General features: G+C 46.7%; 1 protein-coding gene across 2 annotated transcripts in view; it reads left to right on the plus strand.

Moving 5' to 3' along the window:
* The first annotated feature begins 7,089 nt into the window (after positions 1-7,089).
* Positions 7,090-23,065, plus strand: part of LUZP1 (leucine zipper protein 1) — a 117,601-nt gene continuing 101,625 nt past the window's right edge. Inside the window, exon 1 of one of the 2 annotated variants that reach the window (XM_040424507.1) lies at positions 7,090-7,314. The gene's annotated coding sequence lies outside the window, so the exon portion shown is untranslated. The remainder of the gene's footprint in view (positions 7,315-23,065) is intronic. The other variant, XM_040424508.1, reaches the window with a different exon arrangement.

Below are 23,065 nucleotides of genomic sequence, written 5' to 3' on the forward strand. Positions count from 1 at the left end.
ACCCTAAGGTGGCCAAACAGTGGAAACCCACAAAAAGTGACCCCATTTTGGAAACTACACCCCTCAAGGAATCTTTCAAGGTGTGTAGTGAGCACTTTGACCTCAAAGGTGTTTCCTAGAATAACTTAGCAGTGAAAATGAAAAATTGCACTCTTTTCACCAAAAAGTTGGTTTAACACCCACATTTTTCACTTTCCCAAAAAATAACAGGACAAAATGCACCCCACATTTTGTTCCCCATTTCCCCCCAAATACGGCAACACCCCATATGTGCTCAAAAACTGATGTATGGGTGCACAGCAGGGCTCTAGAGGCAAATATGGATTTTGCTGGCCTGAATTGGCAGACATGGATTTTAGATGCCACGTCACATTAAAAAAATCCCTGATGACCCCAAGAAGTGACCCCATTTTGGAAAGTGCATCCCGTATGAACATTTTAAGGGCTGGTAAGGGTAATTTTCAGCAAACAGGTGTCTCACAGAAGGCAGAAAAACTTGTCAAGGGATTTACAAGCACACAGCTGTGAAAATGAAAAATGACTCCCCATAATTTTTTTATTTTTATATGTACAGAGCTGTTTTTTACTAATTCCATATTATTTTTTGATTGCTCTTTATAAAAATTGTTGGGGAGGTGAAATGACAAAATAGTGACAAATCTGTGATTTAAAAGTTTTTTTTCCCATTACGCCATTCGCCGTGTATGTTTTTATATTTTAATAGTACAGGCGGTTTCACAAGCATTGATACCTGTTTTACATGCGTTGATGCTGTTTTTTTTTTCCTTTTGTTACACTTTTTAATACTTGCCCCAGGTAACCTGAACCAGCAATCATTAGATTGTGTCTCTCATAGACTCCAATGCACAGGCAGGGTCTTCATGGGAACACACAGTGGATATAAAAAGTCTACACATCCCTGTTAAAATATCAGGTTTCTGTGATGTAAAAAAAATGAGACAAAGATAAATCATTTCAGATCTTTTTCCACCTTTAATGTTACCTATAAACTGTACAACTCAATTAAAAAACAACCTGAAATCTTTTAGGTAGAGGGAAGAATAAGTGTGCACAACCTTAAATTAATACTTTGTTGAAGCACCGTTTGATTTTATTACAGCACTCAGTCTTTTTGGGTATGAGTCTATCAGCATGGTACATTTTGACTTGGCAAGATTTGCCCACTCTTCTTTGCAAAAACACTCCAAATCTGTCAGATTGCGAGGCCATCTCCTGTGCACAGCCCTCTTCAGATCACCCCACAGATTTTCAATCGGATTCAGGCCTGGGCTCTGGCTGGGCCTAGCGGGGAAGATATCAGACAGGGAAGACATGATAACTAAGATTGTATGGGATTGGGATTGTACGCTGAGGGTGAGGGGCTGCTGTGTGGGATTGTATGCTGGGGGGCTGCAGTGTGAGATTGTATGGAGGAGGGGAGGTTGCTGTGTGAGATTGTATAAAGGGGGGGCTGTGTGGGATTGTATGGAGGGTGGGAGGCTGCTGTGTGGGATTGTATGGAGGAGGGGCCGCTGTGTGGGACTGTATGGAGGAGGGGCCGCTGTGTGGGATTGTATGGAGGACGGGGCCGCTGTGTGGGATTGTATGAAGGACGGGGCCGCTGTGTGGGATTGTATGGAGGACGGGGCCGCTGTGTGGGATTGTATGGAGGAGGGGCCGCTGTGTGGGATTGTATGGAGGAGGGGCCGCTGTGTGGGATTGTATGGAGGAGGGGCCGCTGTGTGGGATTGTATGGAGGAGGGGCCGCTGTGTGGGATTGTATGGAGGAGGGGCCGCTGTGTGGGATTGTATGGAGGAGGGGCCGCTGTGTGGGATTGTTTAGGGGGCTGATGTGTGAGATTGTATGGAGGAGGGCTGCTGTGTGAGATTGTATGGAGGAGGGGCCGCTGTGTGAGATTGTATGGAGGAGGGGCTGCTGTGCTGTGTGGGATTGTATGGAGGTGGGGCTGCTGTGTGGGATTGTATGGAGGAGGGGCTGCTGTGTGGGATTGTATGGAGGAGGGGCTGCTGTGTGAGATTGTATGGAGGAGGGGCTGCTGTACTGTGTGAGATTGCATTGAGGCAGGGCTGCTGTGTGAAATTGCATGGAGGGGGGAGGCTGCTGTGTGGGATTGTATAGGGGGCTGATGTGTGAGATTGTATGGAGGAGGGGCTGCTGTGTGAGATTGTATGGAGGAGGGGCTGCTGTGTGAGATTGTATGGAGGAGGGGCCGCTGTGCTGTGTGAGATTGCATTGAGGCAGGGCTGCTGTGTGAAATTGCATGGAGGGGGGAGGCTGCTGTGTGGGATTGTATAGGGGGCTGATGTGTAAGATTGTATGGAGGAGGGGCTGCTGTGTGAGATTGTATGGAGGAGGGGCTGCTGTGTGAGATTGTATGGAGGAGGGGCCGCTGTGTGAGATTGTATGGAGGAGGGGGGCTGCTGTGTGAGATTGTATGGAGGAGGGGCCGCTGTGCTGTGTGAGATTGCATTGAGGCAGGGCTGCTGTGTGGAATTGTATGGAGGGGCTGCTTTGTGAAATTGCATGGAGGAGGGGCTGCTGTGTGAGATTGTATGGAGGAGGGGCTGCTGTGTGAGATTGTATGGAGGAGGGGCTGCTGTGTGGGATTGTATGGGGGGGGGGGGCTGCTGGGGGCCCCCCAGTATATAATCTCATACAGCAGCCACCCCAATATATAATCTCACACAGCAGCCACCCCAATATATAATCTCACACAGCAGCCCCCCTCCAATCTCACACAGCAGCACCCCAGCATATAATCTCACACAGCGATTTAAAAAGATCAAAATAGACAAATCGCCAGGACCGGATGGCATACACCCCCGTATCCTAAGGGAATTATGTAATGTCATAGCCAGACCCTTATTTCTGATATTTGCGGACTCTATACTGACAGGGAATGTCCCACAGGATTGGCGCATGGCAAATGTGGTGCCAATATTCAAAAGGGTCCAAAAACAGAGCCTGGAAACTTTAGGCCGGTAAGTTTAACATCTGTTGTGGGTAAACTGTTTGAAGGTTTTCTGAGAGATGCTATCTTAGAGCATCTCAACGGAAATAAGCAAATAACGCCATATCAGCATGGCTTCGTGAGGGATCGGTCATGTCAAACTAATTTAATCAGTTTCTATGAGGAGGTAAGTTCTAGACTTGACAGCGGCGAATCAATGGATGTCGTGTATCTGGACTTCTCCAAAGCATTTGACACTGTACCGCATAAAAGGTTAGTATATAAAATGAGAATGCTCGGACTGGGAGAAAACGTCTGCATGTGGGTAAGTAACTGGCTCAATGATAGAAAACAGAGGGTGGTTATTAACTAGAGATGGGACGGGGGATTCGTCGAATCCACGAAACCCTCGAATCTTGCTGGATTCGTGGGATTCGTGGACTCGAATCCCGACGTAATTTGCCTGAAACGAATCCGACGAATACGGTGGGAGGGACTGGGAGGCGGAGCTGAGGGCCGGTGCGTTCACTGTGCTCCGGCCCCTCCGCTCCAGTAGTTATAAAATGTGTAATTCTGATTAATAATCATGCTGCCCCCTCTGTCTGTAGTATAACATTCAATGAATCTTACTTACAGGGCTACTGCTATCGTGATGCAGGCCGGCCGGGCAGACAAGCGGCAGCGTCACTGACTGACGTCACCTGCTTGCGCCGCCTGCTTCATTCATAAATTGGGGTGGGGGGGTGTCTGTGGATGGCACTGTTATGGGGTGGGGGAAGTCTGTGGATGGCACTGTTATGGGGTGGGGGGGGTCTGTGGATGGCACTGTTGTGGGGGGGGTCTGTGGATGGCACTGTTATGGGGTGGGGGGGTCTGTGGATGGCACTGTTAGGCTACTTTCACACTAGCGTTCGGAGCGGATCCGTCTGATGTTTCATCAGACGGATCCGCTCCGATAATGCAGACGTTTGCATCCGTTCAGAACGGATCCGTCTGCATTATAACTTAGAACATTTTCTAAGTGTGAAAGTTGTCTGAGCGGATCCGTTCAGACTTTACATTGAAAGTCAATGGGGAACGGATCCGCTTGAAGATTGAGCCATATAGTGTCATCTTCAAGCGGATCCGTCCCCATTGACTTCCATTATAAGTCTGGACGGATCCACTCGCCTCCGCACGGCCAGGCGGACACCCGAACGCTGCAAGCAGCGTTCAGGTGTCCGCTCACTGAGCGGAGGCTGAACGCTGGCAGGCGGATGCATTCTCAGTGGATCCGCCTCCACTGAGAATGCATTGGGGCCAGACGGATGCGTTCGGGGCCGCTCGTGAGCCCCTTCAAACGGTGCGCACGAGCGGACACCCGAACGCTAGTGTGAAAGTAGCCTTATGGGGTGGGCTGGGTTTGTGGATGGCACTGTTATGGGGTGGGCTGGGTCTGTGGATGGCACTGTTATGGGGTGGGGGGTCTGTGGATGGCACTGTTATAGGGTGGGGGGTCTGTGGATGGCACTGTTATGGGGTGGGGGGGGTCTGTGGATGGCACTGTTATGGGGTGAGGGGGGTCTGTGGATGGCACTGTTATGGGGTGAGGGGGGTCTGTGGATGGCACTGTTATGGGGTGGGGGGGTCTGTGGATGGCACTGTTATGGGGTGGGGGGGGGTCTGTGGATGGCACTGTTATGGGGTGGGGGGGTCTGTGGATGGCACTGTTATGGGGTGGGGGGGTCTGTGGATGGCACTGTTATTGGGTGGGGGAAGTCTGTGGATGGCACTGTTATGGGGCGGGGGGGGGGTCTGTGGATGGCACTGTTATAGGATGGGGGGATCTGTGAATGCCAGGGGGAGAGGTGAGAGGCACTATGATACTACTGGCACATTGGGGGGAGGCACTATGATACGGGCACATTATGGGGGGAGGTGGCACTATGATACGGGCACATTATGGGGGGAGGTGGCACTATGATACGGGCACATTGGGGGGGAGATGGCACTATGATACCGGCACACGGGGGGAGGAGAGAGGCACTCCGCACTTGATACTGGCACATGATTAGGGGGGCATCTATGGGGACACTTTCTGGCACATTATTGGGTGGCACTGTGGGGCCACTTCTTATTGGCACATTATTGGGGGGCACTATGGGGGCATCTACTGAGGCCACAAAGAAGGGGTATTTTATATGGGGGGGGGGCTCTGTGTGGTACTAGTATTATCAGGGGTATTATCTGTTTCTGCAGTATAGTATTGGGGAGCACAGCGTAACAGTATTGGGGGTGTTAGGATGATTTGTCCAGAAGATGGGAGGATGATGGAAAAGTAGTAAACTAAGATTTTTTTTTTGTCAAGCTGCAGAGACGAAAAATGGCAGAAAAATTGTGGTCTGGTCTGAAGGTCTGAAAGGAGAAGATGAGGAAAGAGAACATCTACAAGAGACGTCACTGGATGTAAGAGGTATGTGGCTGTATTACCCTGTATGTTCTGTAGTGATAGGAGCAGGGGTCATAGCAGGGGTCATCGCGGTCCTATAGGGTGCGACCGTGACTGGGAGGTGGAGGTTCAGACAAACTGACGCGGTCTGACTTTGTTTCTTACACCGTGCGTTCACACAATTATGTACAGGATTCGTAGGATTCGAGATTCGAAAGATTCGATATATTCGAGAACCTTTTCGGATTCGGATTGAGGAAAATTGGCTTCTACTTCACAGGGTTTTTTCCCTTCCTCTGGATCAACTTGCAGGATGACAGGCCGAACTGGATGGACAAATGTCTTTTTTCGGCCTTATATACTATGTTACTATGTTACAGCAGCCCCCCAGCATATAATATCACACAGCAGCCCCCATTATATAATCTCACACATAAACCCCCCCAGTATAGAATCTCACACAGCAGCCCCCATAGTATATAGTCTCACACAGCAGCCCCCCAAGTATATAATCTCACACAGCAGCCCCCCAAGTATATAATCTCACACAGCAGCCCCCCAGTATATAATCTCACACAGCAGCCTCCTCCCCCGGTATATAATCTCACACAGCAGCCCTCCCAGTATATAATCTCACACAGCAGCCCTCCCAGTATATAATCTCACACAGCAGCCCTCCCAGTATATAATCTCACACAGCAGCCCTCCCAGTATATAATCTCACACAGCAGCCCTCCCAGTATATAATCTCACACAGCAGCCCCCAGTATAGTCTCACACAGCAGCGCCCCCAGTATATAGTCTCTCACACAGCAGCCCTCCCAGTATATAATCTCACACAGCAGCCCTCCCAGTATATAATCTCACACAGCAGCCCTCCCAGTATATAATCTCACACAGCAGCCCTCCCAGTATATAATCTCACACAGCAGCCCTCCCAGTATATAATCTCACACAGCAGCCCTCCCAGTATATAATCTCACACAGCAGCCCTCCCAGTATATAATCTCACACAGCAGCCCTCCCAGTATATAATCTCACACAGCAGCCTCCTCCCCCGGTATATAATCTCACACAGCAGCCTCCTCCCCCGGTATATAATCTCACACAGCAGCCCCCCCAGTATATAATCTCACACAGCAGCCCCCCCAGTATATAATCTCACACAGCAGCGCCCCCAGTATATAATCTCACACAGCAGCCCCCCCCCGTATATAATCTCACACAGCAGCCCCCCCAGTATATAATCTCACACAGCAGCCCCCCAGTATATAATCTCACACAGCAGCCCCCCCAGTATATAATCTCACACAGCAGCCCCCCCAGTATATAATCTCACACAGCAGCCCCCCAGTATATTATCTCACACAGCAGCCCCCCAGTATATAATCTCATACAGCAGCCCCCCAGTATATTATCTCGCACAGCAGCCCCTCCCCCCAGTATAAATACAATTCTCAGCCCCTCCCCAGTAGTCCCACTCTCTCCCCTCTCAGACCCTGCTGGGCTGCAGCCATCCCTCTCCTTCCTACCAGTGCCTGTGATACCGCAGAGCGCACCGGCTGCCGACCCACGTGACCTAATATTGTGACGTTCCCTGTGAATTCCTCCCCTCCTCCTCCGCTCATTTCCCTGTCTCCCCGGTCTATCCCTTCCCCTGGGCGCTGCGGGGCTCCGCCTTTGCTGAGTAAAGCCGAGGACTCGGCCCAGCCTCTCCTTATATGGCCGAGGACTGACGGCAGCAGTGTGGAGGCTGGTCTGAGGGAAGGGAAGCCCACCTTACATTGTTACTATCCCCTGCCTGGAATGTGATGTTTGAGCCCTGCACTGCAGGGAAGGGAAGAGAAGGGGGAGAGAGGATCTGAGCAAAGGAAATCGCTTCTCTAAGGGACTTTACACTTTCTGCATGGCGAGGTAAGGCTCGGGGATCTCTGAGGGCTTGGGCTGGATCACATGTGGTCACCCCTGTGGAAGTTTACTGTGCGGATCACAGAACTTTACTTTGTCAATGGGCTGGATCTCTTGGGATCCATTAGAGCCGCATTATTCCTTTGTGGTTGGTGTGAAGGAATGTGATGGATCCTGTGGTATGTGCAGAGGTTAGGACTGCAGTGGGGGGAGATCAGGTGCCTGTCCCCATGGCAGGGGGACCTCATTGTCCATGGAGGAATTTAAGGCATTTCATGTGAAATATATCCAGAACTATGAACCGTAGTGGGACTGAGGCATTGTAGGAGTTAATCCCGTCGAACCAGCCATTATGAATTCCTTATGCCGGCTTTTGGCAACCTCGAAGACTGAGCCTCCTATGGACGATTACAAAGTCCCTTCCGTGTCAGTTTTATTTTATTTTTGGCTTCTTTTTACAGTGGGGTTAGATAGGAAGCGTGGTGTATGGCTGATATATCTGCTGCCTTTCTTTGTGCGCTCGTCGACGAGTTGGTTTCATTTGCCGCAATAATGTTCTGGGTTAGACTTGTGCGCTCGGCTTGAATCCTCCGTCTGCAATGGGATTGAGCGCTCGTTGCCTGCAGTGGAGCCTGAAGGAAAAAGTTCAAGAATGAAGGTGTGCACCAAGACCTTATCCTCTCCAGCTAATCCATTACGCCGCATTTAAGGCCTATTTTGTTAAACGAGTAGGCACGCTGCGGCGGACTCGCTCCCCCTCCCCAAGGATGTGTAGGTATGGGCTGCCTATACCTCGCAATGGATGGGTGGTGAAACTTTGTTTTCTAAAAAGGACAAATCTAAAAAAAAAAATCTTCCTTACCAGAAACTGCATCAAGGTCACTTTCCAGTTTACGCCTGCTGCAAGCTTCAGCAGAAAAATAATTACAAGGAACGAGCGGGTCTGTAGCTCCGTTTCCTGCTATCTCCAGAGAAATCAGAATTTTCAGATAATTATTGATGCTTTCAGCTGGAATTTGGATATTAATCCGGCACATCTACCTTTCAATCTCCTGCTTATGTGAATTCTGTCAGTGTGCCGCTCGCTGAGCACTAATCTGCAGGTCCAAGACGCTGGTGCAGAGGAAACGTGATGGAGGGCCTTGATTTCGTATGACGCATGCTTGCCGTACTGAAGGTTCATGGGAAGAACATGGGTACACAAACGCAAGGGGCATGAGATATGAGGCAGCTAGTGATTTAATTTTCACTGTATATTAAAGAAGTATTCTGTGTATATAGGCCAGTGAGATGGTCTCTCCTGTCAAACCCTAAAGGTGGCCACAGACGATGGACATTTTCAACCAAAAAGAACGGTTTGTCAGTTGAAATTTAACAACCGACCGATCAGACCAACATCTGAAAAGAAGTCGGCCATGGTTAATATTTTCATCCAGTAGTCAGACGAAAGATCTTTCCTTCAAAGAAAGGTCGTTCATGGATGAAAGCTGTTCCTTTGATAGAACGTTCCCAGAAAGATCTTTCGTCCATTGAACATGTATGGGCAGTAAAATATATGGATGTGTCTGTGAAATGAACGGTCACCAGATTAACTGCTGGTCGACCAACTTCTGTCTGATGAGTATGGTCAGTTTCTTGGAAAGTTTGATAACATCCAGTTTGGTCCCAGTTACAGCTTCAAGAGTGGTTGTCGCCCAAATCTAAGTATCCCGAAAGGCTAATGTGGCTTTGTTTTTCAGCAATATGGGGATGTATTACTGCATAACTAGACAGCAGTGGTGTACGCAGAGAAGTAAGGGCCCCATAGCAAGGATCAAACCAGGCCCCCCACACAGGACAGAAGGGTATCTGCCTAAACCCCTTTTCAGTGACCCTTGGGCCATTTTTCCACTGCCTTATTAGCTAAAAGTTGTTCCTTTTTAGAAGGTAGAGTCCTGACCAAGTTTTCACCTCCAGTAGAAGAGGGGATGATCCCAACTGGGCCCCCTCTTGCCCTGGGCCCCATAGCAGTCGCATGGTCTGCCGCTATGGTAGTTACGCCCCTGCTAGACAGGATGCCACTCAGGACTCTGAGAAAACTGGATAACAGCTCTTTGGAGAACCCTATTAGTTTCCATCCAGCTGACTAAGATCACATAATGATGGAAGACAATTACAGTTGAGCCGGACAAAATGGTTCAGTATGCTTTAGTGGAATCTGTGGTGGAGGCCCTGATGCAAACGTCAGTGTGACCTTAGCCCAATTCAAACTCTGTCAGGCTGAGGTTACAAGGCATTGTATTCCAAAAGTAAGTGCTGCTGTATGCACATACGTGTTCCTCTGGGCCAAGCGTGTATGTCTTCAGTGGGAAAGGGGAAATCCTCTACCGGACAGGAATGCCACCAGTGGACCATTTCATGTGTTCTATGCTTTCCAATTAAGGCTACATTCACACGACCGTATTTTTGACTCCGCATCCGTTCCGCAATTTTGCGGAACGGGTGCTGACCCATGAATTTCAATGGGGCCGCAAAAGATGCGGACAGCACACAATGTACTGTCCGCATCCGTAGATCCATTCCGCGGCCCCGCAAAAAAGATGGAGCATGTCCTATCCTTGTCCGCAATTGCGGACAAGAATAGGCATTTCTATCATAGGGCCGGCTACATTCACACGGCCGGTATCCGTGTTTTGCGGATCCGCAATTTGTGGACCGCAAAACACATACGGTCGTGTGAATGTAGCCTAAATCAACCAGTCGTATTCTACAATATTTGTGGTAAAACGTCACAACTGATGGTTTATGCTCATACCTTCCCACCACTCCCAATCTTAGGGCTCATGCACACGACCGTGCCGTTTTTGAGGTCCGCAAGTTGCCGCCCGGTGTGCCTTCTGCAATTTGTGGAACGGAACAGGAGGCCCATTATAGAAATGCCTATTCTTGTCCGCAAAACGGACAGAAATAGGACATGCCTCATTTTTTTTTTTTGCAGGCCACGGAATGGAGCAACGGATGCGGACAGCACACGGAGTGCTGTCCGCATCTTTTGCGGACCCATTGAAATGAACGGTTCCGTATACGGAATCAAAATACGGCCCGTATACGGAATGCAAAAAACGTTCATGTGCATGAGCCCTAAGGGTAATCTATTAACCCTCATTCACCCTTCTGTGAATCGTGGACGTGTGCTGTCCTTGTTCTCCACGGACAACACGCGAAACCATTGACTTTTAATGTGTCTGTTCAAACATCGGTGGTCAGTGGAAAAATCAGAGACATGCCCCACTTTGGTCTGTGTTGCTGACCAAACAAGCCAATTGAAATATATGTGTCTTTGAAAACCACTGAAACACAGATGGCATCCATGTTCTTTCAGTGGTTTTTCACTGACCGCTGATAGGAGATCGGCCGAGAGCGGTCTGTGGTATGCCGGGCTGGATTCCTGTTCAGAGCAGGAGCGCACGGCGTCATTGGTTGCTATGACGCTGTGCGCTTCATGCCGCCGCTGCACTATAGTAATACACTCGTATGATCTATACCAGTGTATCACTGTACAGCAGCGGCGGCATGAAGTGCACGGCGTCATAGCAACCAATGACGCCGTGCGCTCCTGCTCTGAACAGGAATCCAGCCCGGCATACCGCGGAACACGGCCGTGTGCATTTGGCCATACTCTGGAAATTTTCAGCTGAGCAGTGTCCGTGGAATACGGATGACACACGGAGGGCAAAAATGGACGCACCAAACATGGATTCTGCATTGTTAATGGCAAAGCCTTTACATGGAGCAGATGTTGCAGAAAACTGTTTCCTTTCACCTGAACGGGACTTGTAGAAATCCATGTGCTTGCTGCTCCAGATGAACGGAAATGACGGTCAGAGAAAGTTTCTGCAGCATGTAAAGGCACTCTCAGTGTTTTATGATGGCATATCAAATACTGATTGGGGAGGTCCCACCTACTAAGGGAATCCCAGGAAGGGGCTGCTGGTGGCAAGCAGCGCACACATGAAAGGTTGCTCTCCATTGAAATGGGGAGACTTGTGGTAAAACCACTTGTTGCAGATGCGGTTTTTAAATCGACAATGTATGGGGCAGTGCTCCAGACTAAAAAAAAATACCTAGTAGCCATTGGCTCCTGAACTGAAAAATTTAGGAGCCAAATTAAATTTTTTGTCGCCAAATCGAAACCGAATCAAAATTTTGGTATTGTGACAACGCTACGCCGATCAGATCGGTGTAGGGTTGTTTCAATACCAAAATTTTGATACTCTTTATGGTGACGAAAGAGAATTGCGATACTCAATACCACGCAAAAAAAACAAAAAACGCCAAAAAAAAGCCACGTGCATTCCGCAGTTTATGAAACATTCGGCCCATAATAGAACAGCCCTATCCTAATTTTTTTGGGGTGACAAGGTGACTAAAAAATTTTGAATTGCATGGTTTTTATTTATTTCTGTTACGGCGCTCACTTCATAGGAGATATTTTTTAATAATTTAAGTTTGGACTTTTCGGACGCAGCGCTATGTAATATATTTATTTATTGTTTATATATTTTATATGTAAAATTGGGAAAGGGGGGATTCAAACTTAATATTTTAGGATACTTTCACACTAGCGTTTTTCTTTTCCGGCACTGAGTTCCGTCACTGGGGCTCTATACTGGAAAAGAACTGATCAGGCATATCCCCATGCATTCTGAATGGAGAGCAATCCGTTCAGGATGTCTTCAGTTCAGTCATTTTGACTGATCAGGCAAAAGATAAAACCGTAGCATGCTACAGTTTTATCTCCGGCGAAAAAAACTGAAGACTTGCCTGAATGCCGGATCCGGCATTTTTCCCCATAGGAATGTATTAGTGCCGGATCCGGCATTCAAAATAAGTAAACCCCTCATGTACCGCACCTGAAGGGTTAACTGCCGCTGATCGCAGCTCCCTGTCATAGAGGTCGGGTGCCGGCTATTTGATTCTGGCACCCGCCTCCTGTATTTGTATTAACAGGTCAGTTATCTTCATTAGTGGCGCCGTGGCCGCAGCCCCTCCCCTCCTCCTCCCGTCTCTTCTTATTGGCGGCGGCAGCACAGCGGGGGAGAGACTCCTTCTCCACTGCGCTGCTGAGAAGAACATCGGCGGCGGGGCAGAGAACAATCAGCTCCTGTGCCCCGCCGCTGTATTCAACTGCAGAGTCTTGTCGCCCTTTGTAAATTCTAAGTCGCATTGGCGACCATTTTGGTTGCCATCTGGAGCCCTGTGGTGTGGATTACCATTTGAATGCAGACAGCGAAATTTGCAGAAAATCTGCAGCAATAACTCTGATCTGCTGCTGCTGTGGATTTCTGTGAGATACTCTGCACTGGACCCGTCTTTGCGTACTCGAAGGCCCTTTTCACACAGGCGAGTATTCCGCGCGGGTGCAATGCGTGAGTGAACACATTGCACTCGCACTGAATCCTGACCCATTCATTTCAATGGGGCTGTGTACATGAGCGTTGTTTTTCACGCATCACTTGTGCGTTGCGTGAAAATCGCAGCAGGTTCTATAGAAATGAATTGAGCTGCATGAAAATCGCAAGCATCCGCAAGCAAGTGCGGATGCGGTGCGATTTTCACGCATGGTTGCTAGGAGATGATGATAGTAAATAGTGATGAGCAACCCCGGACCCCATTAAAGTCAATTCACTGTATTATTTTCCCTTCTAACATGGTTACAAGGGAAAATAATAGCATTCTTAATACAGAATGCTAACTAAAATGTCCATTGAGGGGTTAAAAAACAAACAAAAACTCCTATCTCCATTCAGCAGGACCTGCGCTGACGTCACCATGCTCACCACGTGGTGAGTGCGTATATGTCATCAAAGGTCCTTTTGCAGGTCCTGAAAGAAGACTATGCCTGTGTTCTAACAAAAATCCTTACTTCATGAAAATGCCTTACCCCTTGTGACTTCTGGGGGTGTGCGCCTCAGCGCAAGCGCACTACCACGGCACGGGTAAGATAAAATTACATGGAGCGCTAAGTCGCTGACTCACGGACACCGCGCGTGCGCCATCAGGGTTAAGGAGATCTGACGGTCTTTTCTCCTTGCCCTCACACTGCGCACTCGCAGATTGTGAAATCTCCTTTTGCTCTCAGCACGATCAGCCATCCGGGGGGTGGGTGGAGCATATTAGGGGCCATAACCCAAACCCTAACCCTTGTGAGGGTAAGGAGATTTCACAATCCGCACGTGCGCAGTGTTAGGGTAAGGAGATACTGAATGAGGGCTAAGGCTGGCAATAACACATTCGATAGCTGTTGGCTGAATTCTGCACAGCCGAGCATGCATGTGTTCTCTATGGGAAAGTGCAGAAAGAGTCCCCAAGAACAAAAAGATTGGGTTGTTGATCTTTGGGGTCCTTAGGCTCCCCTTCCCCCATGTGGAGAGATGCATATTTACCTGTTCCCCACCATTGTCTTTAGTGGCGTTGGGCTACTTTCACACCTGCGTTCGGTGCGGATCCGTCTTGTATCTGCACAGACGGATCCGCACCGATAATGCAAACGCTTGTATCTGTTCATAACGGATCCGTTTGCATCATTCTTTAAAAAAAAGTCCAAGTCAAAACGGCTCCGTCCTGACTTGCATTGAAAGTCAATGGGGGACGGATCCGTTTTCAATTGCACCATATTGTCAGTGAAAACGGATCCGTCCCCATTGACTTACATTGTAAGTCAGGACGTTTCCATTTGGCTCGGCATCGTCATGCGGACACCAAAACGCTGCAAGCTGCGTTTTAGTGTCTGCCTCAAAAGCGGAACGGAGACCAAACGCAGCCAAATTGATGCATTTTGAACGGATCCTTATCCATTCAGGATGCATTGGGGCTGAACTGATCCGTTTTGGGCCGCTTGTGAGAGCCCTGAAACGGATCTCACAGGCGGACCCAGAAACGGCAGTGTGAAAGTAGCCTTAAACTGAGCGGTGTTACGCTGGGAGTGGAGTGAGGCAGCGAAGAACAGGTAAGTATGATTCCCTCCAAAGGTGCGGCCATGTGGGGGGGGGGGGGGGTCTGCCCAAAAGAATCCCATTAAGACTAGATGTAGAAAACCTTGTGGTTTGTACAGTTGAAGTCTGAGTGGCAGTCCTGTGTCAGCCTTTAAACTAAGCCGAGAAAACCGAGATAATTGATTCAGGATGTTCTGGACACAACCCTGCAGCCAACTCACGCAGGATTACCAGTAGAACCCTATTCATCCCCATGGACCAATCATCTAGGCTTCTTCTCAAAGGGTATGTTACCAGGCTGACCCCTTTGTTCTACAGCTTTTCCTAAGATGTCCTAGTACAGAAGGGACTGTACTAACTCAATGGCCGTTTTGAGAGGTTGAAAGATTTTATAGCAGCGGTTTGTTCTGTGTTAGAATCCCGTACAGTTATATACCCATTTTCTCCCCTTTTAGGACCTTTTTTATATGCCCTTTTTGCTTTAATATCTTGTTGGTTACAGTATTGGTTTATGTACCATTCTTGCAGCTATAATTGGCACATAGAACGGTAGCTGTAAATAGCTAACACCACTCTAGATGACCGTTGGCGGTGTATAGGGGTGTCCGGCAGATGTGGGGGAAGGTGTTTGGCAGCAGCGTGGGGTACTTTCACACTAGCGTTTTTCTTTTCCGGCACTGAGTTCCGTCACTGGGGCTCTATACCGGAAAATAACTGATCAGGCATATCCCCATGCATTCTGAATGGAGAGCAATCCGTTCAGGATGTCTTCAGTTCAGTCGTTTTGACTGATTGGTCAAAAGAGAAAACCGTAGCATGCTACGGTTTTATCTCCGCCCCAAAAAAAATTGAAGACTTGCCTAAATGCCGGATCCGGCATTTTTCCCCATAGGAATGTATTAGTGCCGGATCCGGCATTCAAAATCCCGGAATCTCAGATCCGTCTCACAAATGCTTTCAGTCACATCCAGATCGGCGGATCCGGCAGGCAGTTCAGACGACGGAACTGCCTGCCGGATCACACTGCCGCAAGTGTGAAAGTAGCCTTATTTGCCCCTCTCGAGTGAGAACACCTGACTCTTATACCCACTAGACTCTCATTTGAAATTGGTAGGTTCATCTGCCATTTACTTAATGTGTATAAGGACCTTAAGGCGTTTTTCTTTTTCTGCTAGTCCCTAAGAACCTGGCTCCTGGTTAGATAACAGGCTACATTACTGTCTCTGGCCAGACTTCTCCTGGACCAGGCACTCTACAGCTGGTGTCTGACCCATAAAGCAGATTTTGTAGGGACAGTGCTTCCTGTGTGTTCTTATATACTGAGCTGCATTGAATGAATTTTTTTTTATATTGCGTGCACACAGATTAAAACTCAGGACTGATATAGTTAGGTATTCCACCTTTGTATACACACCCTGTGCCTTCAGTAAAAAAAAATGTGTATGTTCTAGGGTGTAACCAGCATTGACTCAGGGATGCAATTGCTATGGAGCTTATTTGCTTCACTGGTTCTATTACTTTTGCTTAGTTTATCAAAGTTTCTTTAGGGTACGGCGACAATGGTTGCACGACAGGATTGCAGGGGCATCTCAGTATAGCGTTGATCCTATAGAAATGAACGGGGTTGCATGCGTGCCACAACGGTTACCCCTGAATTGCAAAAATTCCAGCATAGTTGTATTTTCTTTGCGATTCAAGGGCCACATTCGTGGCACACATGCGACTTCTTTCATTTCTAAGGTGTAGCTGTACACTTAGGCCCCTTTCACACAAGCGAGTTTTCTGCGCGGGTGCAATGCGTGACGTGAACGCATTGCACCCGCACTGAATCCGGACCCATTCATTTCTATGGGGCTGTGCACACGAGCGGTGATTTTCACGCACCGCAGGCCCCATAGAAGTGAATGGGGCTGCGTGAAAATCGCAAGCATCCGTAAGCAAGTGCGGATGCGGTGCGATTTTTCACGCACGGTTGCTAGGAGACGTTCGGATGGGGACCCGATCATTATTATTCTCCCTTATAACATGATTATAAGGGAAAATAATAGCATTCTTAATACAGAATGCATAGTACAATAAGGCTGGAGGGGTTAAAAAATAAATAAAAAATAATATAACTCACCTTAATCCACTTGATTGCGCAGCCCGGCTTCTTTTCTGTCGTCTTTGCTGTGCACAGGAAAAGGACTTTTGATGATGTCACTGCACTCATCACATGGTCCGTCACATGATCCATCACCATGGTAAAAGATCATGTGACGAGCGCAGTGATGTCATCAAAGGTCCTTTTCCTCACAGATGAAGACAGAAGAGATGCTGGCTGCGCGAACAAGTGGATTAAGGTGAGTTATATTATTTTTTTAACCCCTCCAGCCCTATTGTACTATGCATTCTGAATACAGAATGCTATTATTTTCCCTTATAACCATGTTATAAGGGAAAATAATACAATCTACCCAACCTTGAAGAAGTTGCGGTCTGGGTACCACCTTCAGTTTTTTTTATCACGCGCGTGCAAAACACATTGCACCCGCGCAATACAAACTGAACAACTGAACGCAATCGCAGTCAAAACTGACAGCAATTGCGTACCTACACGCGCAGGTTTGCGTGAAACGCATCCGGACCTTATCCGGACACGCTCGTCTGCAAGGGGCCTTACTTGACTTTTTAACCATGGACTTCTGTGTCTCAGAAAATGAGAATTTGGAAGGCAGGAAGATGGATGCCAACAAATTTAGTGGTGAATTTGCTTTTGAGATGGCAGGACTGTTTGGAAATACGCTAGTCCTATGGCTATGACAGCTTTAAGTTGCAGAGGGTATCTTTTTAATGGTAAATGTGGGATCAATTGTCGTGTCTTGGCGACTGTCGGGAAGTAACGCCTGCTCTAGTGTTTGGTGAGCGATTGGAAGTCAAAACCAAGTGGTGGGCCAAAAACACAGAACAGATGCAGATATTTCCATTACACTTATCACTGTGTAGCCCCCACTCCTAGTTTTGGCTCCCAATCGTGGATGGAAATCACTGATGGTGTGAAGAACATTGACTTCTAGGATAGCTGCCTTACATCTGGTGGCATTAGAGGCAGAGCTTATTAAAAGATCATTTACATCCCTTTCTTTCCAAAGTGGCCTTAGAAATTATATAGCTTCTGACGTTTTGGGGTGGGGGAGGGCGTAATATTAAGCATCATGCTGTATGTATTTTCACATTAAGAAAGTGCATGAAGACTTCTAATCCTGTCAGACAGGTTCCTACAATGGCAGGAAAGGTTAGTTTCTTAAAGCACGAACACGATTGCTGCTTTATTACTCATCAGACTTCTTAAAGCCTGATTTGTCCTAGATATAATGAAATGGGTGGAAAAATTATTAAGGATTAAAAGGTGAACCTTAGGCCTTAGGCAGTTTGCTCCATCTTGTTTACATCTAGAGGACTCCTAGGGGTTTGCTTAGACTTCTAGCTCCACTCCACCTAGTACAGCAATCTACGTTGTTCATTTATCTGCTTAAAAGGGTTGTCTAAGCCTTGACAAGTGATGATCTGCCCTCAGGCTAGGCCATCACTATCTGATCGGTGGCGTGTACCTCTGCTGAACAGCTCTGTTGCCAGAACTACCATCCTTTGTGTAGTGGACAGAGCTGGTTACCATAGCCGGCTCCCATTTGCTTCAATGGGATTACTTCTGGAGCCCTAGCTACTGACAGGAAGGCCCCTACAGGTTTTTTAACCGATCCGTATATCCATTCTGATATTTTTAGAACATGTCCTATACATGTCCGTTTTCACTGATCCAAGCCACCCATTAAAATTCATTAAAGTCTGTAGGATCAGTGAAAAACTGAATACACTCTGATGCAAAAAAACAATACGGGTTGGATTGAAAACCATAAGGCTGGGTTCACACTTGAGCGTTTTACAGCGCGTTCAAACGCGCTGTAAAACGCTCAACACATGAAAACCAATGCTTCCCTATGGCCCTGGTTCTCACTTGAGCGTTTTACAGCGCGTTTGAACGCGCTGAAAAACGCCCTACGCTCAAACAAGTTCTTGAGCTTCTTTGGGGCGTTTTGACGCGCGTTTGTGGCCATAGGACACTGCAGTCAATCACACAAACGCGCGTTTACTATTGCAAAAAACGTGCATAAAAACGCGCGACTTAAACGCGCATGTAAAATGCGCTCAAGTGTGAACCCAGCCTAACGGTTGTGTGCAAGAGGCCTTAATAAAAAAATAAACTTATCCATTTTAACCCCTGTTTGTATGGGTTATTTTGAGCATTCATGTGTTCATTTTGAGTCAGTAAAGTCAGGTTTCAGGTTTTTTTGACAGAAGAAAGTCCTGCATGTTGTACTTTTCTTCTGTGAAAAATGACTGAAACCGTAAAATAAAAGGGATCAGTTTTTTATTTTTTTTTATTTTTCTGTGTCTTTGACATAATAGGAAAACCCAGAGTTGATGAAGAAGTCTGATTTTGGTTGGCACAGGTTTTCAGAAGAGACGCTCTGCATGGAGCACTTGGAAACCCTTATCTCTTTGGCACTGCCCAGTTTTTTTTAATTTTATTCTGAAGACCTGGCACTGCATTCTGAGGGTGCTTTCCCATGTGCCAGTTTGTTGCAGTTTCTGACGATACAGCAAGCAGAGAGTAACAAAAGGAGGGAAAAATATATGTATTTTATACCCTCAAGAAATTCCAATACAACACACTGCTTTGATATAAAATCTTCAGTCTTATAAGGCCTCATGCACACGACCGTTTTTTTTTGCGGTCCGCAAAACGGATTTCCGTTGTTCCGTGATCTGTGACCGTTTTTTCTTCCGTGGGTCTTCCTTGATTTTTGGAGGATCCACGGACATGAAAAGTGAAAAAAAAAACTAAGTCAAGTTTGCATTGAAAATGATAGGAAAAACGGACACGGATCACGGACGCGGATGACTATCTTGTGTGCATCCGTGATTTTTCACGGACCCATTGACTTGAATGGGTCCGTGAACCGTTGTCCGTGAAAAAAATAGGACCGGTCCTATTTTTTTCACGGACTGGAAAAACGGATCACGGACGCGGATGCCAAACGGTGCATTTTACGATTTTTCCACGGACCCATTGAAAGTCAATGGGTCCGCGAAAAAAAACGGAACAACGGCCGCGGATGCACACAACGGTCGTGTGCATGAGGCCTTAATCTGTGTGACAGAGGTATTGATGGTGTCTTTGTCACTCTAAAGATCAAAATCAGGAGTGGTCTGAGAATAAACTTCACCAATGTGATTCCTCGCATATTTCTAGGAGATGGCAGAATATCATTTTGATAATAATGTGGTGATACTTTTTACTCTGTCCTCCGTTGCTACAATATCAAGAAAAGGCTCTTAGGCCCCATTTACAAGACCTTATTTTTGGTCCGTATCCGATCTGCATTTTTTACAGATAGGATGCAGACCCATTAATTTCAATAGATCCTCCAAAAATGCGGACATCACAAAAATGTGCTGTCCGCATCCGTATGTGTGTTCCGTAGCCCCCACAAAAAAAGTTAGAACATGTCCTATTCTTCTGTTTTGCGGACAAGTATAGGCCTTGTTACAATGGATCTGCAAAAAATCTCATCCGTATTTTTAGCGGATCTCCGTTTTGAAGACCGCAAATTACATACGGTTGTGTGAATGCACCCTTATTGTAATTCATAGATGACCAGTTAAGTGTATAAAGAGTGGGCCCGTGGCCCTCGGTGCACTCTAGCTCTGCCATTTCCTCCCTGTCATGTATGATTTACAGGGCCATGTTTCTGAATCCTCCTCCAGTCTGGTCCTCTAGCGCCAGCACCATGCATTAGAACATTGGCACCTGTGCAGTAGAAGGGCTCGGGCACAGTGTTGCATATTTTAGAGGAAATTTCAGAAAACTGATATAGATAGATATATCTATCTATATATCTATCAAAAAAAAAGTGGCCGTCTGATGAAAAAACAGAAGGGTGCAGCTGGTCAAATTGGGATAAGCAAACCCAGTATATAGAAATAGAAAAACGGGCAGCACTCCATGAAGTAAAAAAATGCAAAAAAAGTTTATTCACCCATACAAGCAATGCGACGTTTCGGCTCACTACTGGAGCCTTCCTCAAGCCGAGGAGGAAGGCTCCAGTAGTGAGCCGAAACGTCGCATTGCTTGTATGGGTGAATAAACTCTTTTTGCATTTTTTTACTTCATGGAGTGCTGCCCGTTTTCATATATATATATATATATATATATATATATATATATATATATATATATATAATCTCTCTCTATCAATTTTTTATTTATTTTTTTAATGCCTTCTAAGCACATAAAGGTGTGTGATTGCACAATATCAGGCAGATATGGACCTTCCTATGTAAAGTGTCATAACAGTGGTCGCAATAATGCCTGTTCAAGCGTACAGGCACTTTTACACTTGGAGAAAAATCTCATGCGTATTAATATGCTTTCCCTGCACTCGATGAGGGCACTATGAATGGCCCGCACAGCAATACTGCTAGTGCCCGAACCATCCTATAATAATCCCATACTCGCAGGTTGTAGCCAAGGGTAGACCTCTGCTCTGTTCTGGTGGCACTAATTATATTTAGTGTATGATGTCAGATTTTTTTTTATTGTCTAAATCTTGCTATTCATGCATGGAAGAGTAGACTAGTAATGGTTTTCCTGAATAAATGGCAACCTCTTAACATTATGTAGGCCTGTGTATTATTTAATTGAATTACTGCAACTTTTGTACTCTTCCTCGGCTGAAAATACTGTATTATTACTGTTCCGGAAATAATGTAGTGCGACCTCTGTATAATAATAACCATATATTTTTGTGGTCACCTCTGCTTGGCCCGTGCCTCCTAAACTCCTATGAGTGATTCCTAGAAGGCTCGCGATTTGCCCAGATATTCTGACTCCCTGATGAGTAATTACAATGGGAAACTGCTTTACAACAGAATTTCCATGTAAGATGTCGGAGATGTCACTGTACTGCCATATGCTGCCCACAAAGAGGAAGACATGGTGATTCGAGCCAATAAGCTGACAGCCTCAAGAGTTCCTCAGATACAAGCAGTCTAAGGGCTCATGCACACGACAGTATGTATTTTGCGGTCCGCAAAAAATACGGCTGACATCCGTGTGCATTCCGTATTTTGCCGAACGGAACAGCTGGCCCTTCATAGAACAGTACTATCCTTGTCCGTAATGCGGACAATAATAGGACATGTTCTATTTTTCTTGCGGAATGGAAATACGGACGTACGGAAACGGAATGCACACGGAGTAACTTCCGTTTTTTTTTTTGCGGACCCATTGAAGTGAACAGTTCCGCGTACGGTCCGCAAAAAAAAAACGGAACGGGCACTGAAAGAAAATACGTTTGTGTGCGTGAGCCCTAAAGGAAAGTCCTTATCTCGCTCAGCATTGTCAGCTGAACAAAGTCCTCCCCTTGAGTAATAAAAAGCCATCCTGCTCTTTAGTGAAAGCCAACAAATTGTAGTGGACTAATGTGAATGTTCTACAAGGATCGGTTTGTCGTAGGGCCCATTCAGACGTCCGTATGCTGTCCGCAAAAATTCAGATCTTTTTATTTTATTTATTTATATTATTTTTTTGGGGATTAGATGCAGACCCATTCATTTCTATGGGGCCCCTTTCTTTCGTCCAATGCTCCACAAAACAAATAAAACGTCCTATAATTGTCAGTGAAAATCAGGATGTGGCCCAATTGAAGTCTATGGGTCCGCAAAAATGCGGAATGCAATCCGTTTTTTTGCGGACATGCTGAACTGTCCGCAAAAAATGGATCCGCGTTTTTGCAGACAGCATACGGCCATCTGAATGAGCTCTTAAAGGGGTTGTCTCACTGCAGAAAATGGCATTCATCATGTCTCCTTTGCTGGCTTGATTCATTTTTACATCCCGCCACTGCTGCAGAGAGGCTGGCACTTTTTTCAATAGTGCTCAAGCACGGCCACCTCTGCTGGATTGCAGGGTGGTCGTAACCATGGAAACGAGCAGTGTAGAATGTGATAGAACACGAATCAAGCCAGAAAAGGAGGCAATATGGAGAATCACAATACATTAGTGAGTGCCTTGTAATAACTTTCTCTACATGATAGATGCCACTTGCTGAAGACAACCCCTTTAAGACTAGTTTCACACTAGCGTTTACAGATCCGTCCGGCAGGCTGTTCCTGAATGGATACTGCCGGAATGGGGTCCGGCGGAGATCTGGCCGAAATCCGTCAAATATGCAGAGATTTGGCACGCAGTGTTTTTTGACCTGCCATTCTATGCTGGAAGAGCCTGCCGGAATGCCCTAACGGCAGTGTGAAACAGGCCTAAGGCTGTCTTGCATAGACAGTAGAGCATAGGGGTAGGCAACCTCCGGCACTCCAGATGTTGTGAAACTACAACTCCCAGCATGCGTATTTGCTCTGATTTTCAGAACTCTAATAGAGATAATTGGAGCATGCTGGGAATTGTAGTTTCAGTGCCGAAGGTTACTGGCTCCTGGCATAGCATCTCAATCAGCGCTCATTTAGTATATTAAAATGGAGAGATCATCTTTCAGGATGAGGCTGAACAATCGTCAGTACGGTCAGACATCCCCACGTGGTTTGCCTATTGTTGGCAGCATATCCCCTGTTTTGTGAGGCGATGTGCTGCCAACAAATTATGTTTGTATGTTCATTTTTTATGAATGACATCTACAATGTATACAAAAATTTTTTGGGAAAAAAAAAGTAAATAAAAAAAATCT

Source organism: Bufo bufo, chromosome 3 (genome assembly GCF_905171765.1).
Source record: "Bufo bufo chromosome 3, aBufBuf1.1, whole genome shotgun sequence".
Taxonomy (NCBI): Eukaryota; Metazoa; Chordata; class Amphibia; order Anura; family Bufonidae; genus Bufo; species Bufo bufo.